Source organism: Petaurus breviceps, unplaced genomic scaffold (genome assembly GCF_028583685.1).
Source record: "Petaurus breviceps papuanus isolate PSGF00001 unplaced genomic scaffold, PetGlider_PUasm1.0 90723, whole genome shotgun sequence".
NCBI lineage: Eukaryota > Metazoa > Chordata > Mammalia > Diprotodontia > Petauridae > Petaurus > Petaurus breviceps.
Window position 1 is genome coordinate 6,366,430 of NW_027187323.1, and position 2,581 is coordinate 6,369,010.

The following is a 2,581-nucleotide window of genomic DNA, read 5'->3' on the forward strand; positions in this document are numbered from 1 at the left end:
GTTCCCAATTAGCTTTTCTTTCTATTTTTTCTTTTTTTTTGTTGCTGTATATATTTTTAAATATTTTGTGTGCATGTTTATCTTAGCTACAGGCATTTTTTTTATTACCTATAAACTTCATTACACTTAACAAGAATGGAATCAAATATTAACTTTTTGATATTGCATTTTTCTACAGTAGAATTATCATGACTTATGAAATACTAATTAAAAATAAAAGCTTAATGTTAAACAGTATTAACAGAGTTAAAAATATTACAAATAAGAAGTCCTCTTTCAAACCAAAGTGTGATGCTGCAGCAAAGTAGATAAAAGAGAATTAGAAACTCATTTGTTGTTACTGACAACAAAAGAGATAATTCTTCCTCCATCCCTTGAATCTTGCTAGTTCCATTTGAAAATGGCCTGCTGTTACTCATGAGGAAGGGATAAATTGCTTACTTTCTAAATGACTCACACACACACACACACACGTGCGCACACACATACACTCACACACAAGCACATACAGACCCATACACACACACATATTAACTTTCAGGCCACCAGGGTCCATTTAGCAAATTACCTTTTACAATATAACAAATTGTTCAGAAAAAGTAATGGGAGTCCATGAAGTGCCCCATTTACTCCTTTTGTGCCTATGGTGCTTATATATAAATAAGTGTCTTTCCTCTTGCCTTTTTTAGATTCTCTGTTTGAAGGGAATATACTGTGAAATAGATACTTTCAAGGCTCAGTCAAGAAGAGAACATGTTTAGGCCTTGAGAGTCCATTACAGTCAGTTATAAGCCAGCAGCAAGTTTGGTGTATCTGCTACCACAAATGGTGACGTGATCTTCTGTAACATAGTTATTAAGGTCAGTGCTAGGATATCAGGATAATATGACAAGGAGATTGAGTTCATTTGGGCTTATTAGATTAAACAAAAACAAAACAAAAAAACCCTTATGGGTAATATTTGGCCCTGTGGGATTATAAAAAGCTTTAGTGGATATAATACGAAAGTTGTTTGTCCATTTTATAAGAGAATCAATGATATTGTAAGGGTGATGTCTTGACTTGCATGTGAATTCAATTTAAATGAGGTAGAGCTGTGCAAAGTGATCAGCCTCCCTCTTCCTAAATCATTAAAGTCCAGTGGCAAAACCAAAGCCAGGGCAACTGGCAACAGCCCAGGATACAATGGATGACCTTGTTGTCTTTAATATCTGACCAAGCTCTAAATGCTCCCCAGCACATGCTTCAATTGCCTTCATTGCTGCTGGAACACATTGTTCTCAGCTACCTATTCTGCTAGGGTAACCATCCCCTTAAATCACAGAGGGTTTTGGTTCCCCTCAACCTACTTTAGCTTGTCTGCTGAGATGGCTCTACTAGGATGTGGCCCTTGTTCATGCTGCAGCTTCTTGGACTCACTGATGAGAGTTGGGTGACAGATGGACAGCAAAGGTAAATGAGTAACCCTCATACCAGAGATACCAGTCCTCCACGAATACCCCATAAACCCCATACACGCATAAGAAGGGTTTGTATATGTGTATCTTTGGAGTTTCTGTGTGGGCTTCTGTCAGTTATGACTATCGCTGAGAGACTTCTGAAACATCTTCAAAGCTAGCATGACCCGGATTGGGTAACCAAGCAGAGGATAGAGGAAATGGTTAAAAACAACAACAAAAAAAGTTGAAGGAAAGTGCTAAATTGAGGTTGGGGAAGCAAGAAAAAACAGAAGAGAGAGTGGGAGGAGAGGAAAGGAAGTGCAAGAGGAGAGAAAACAGAGAGGCTGAGGAGAAGAAGAGTCATATGGTGTAAAAAGCTTCCTGCTAGTTTCTAGTTTTTCTTTTCCCAGCCATGTACATGTACCCATACATTGTAAGCTTCCTTACTGAGAAGGACTAAGTTAGGAACATATGACATTGATGACTTCATGGAAGAAAACCTGTGGAGAATCAATCCTGATGATGGTTGATTTTTATTTGTTTTTATTTATTTGTTGTGTGTGTGTGTTTTGCCTAACAGCTGTTCCTAGGAGAATCATTGAAATTCCGGCAGCAAGGGTCAGCTCCTCCTCTACCACAATTCTGTGAATGACAGAGATTTTCCCATCCTCCCACAGTAGGAAATTAAAGTCTTTCAAGAGCAAAAGAGCTTCTTTTGTCTTCTACCTTTGTCTAAATTCAGTGCAACAGGAAAGAGAACAAAATGATTGGACTCTGTCCTGGAAGGAGTTGGCAGTTGGATTATCTGCTTTTCTCTTTCTCTGGGCAAAATTGACATTGTAGAGGGGATTGTGCCTTTTGTTACCTTATGCTTCCTAATTAACCTGTTTTGCTCTCTTAAGTGTTGAGGTTGAACTGATTTGTGAATTGTTGAATCAAAAGGATTAAGTTACAAGGGATAGGGCTAAGGATGGAATTAACTAGAACCTGAGGGAGTAAAGGCAGTTCTAGGGAGACTGTGTAGTCCCCTAAACCCTGTCATAGACCTGCAACATAGGGAAGTGGATATCTTAGTAAACTCTTCTCCATTCTTTCTTGGTATTTCTATCAAGAAAGAAGAGTGAAAGGCACTGAGAAAGGCA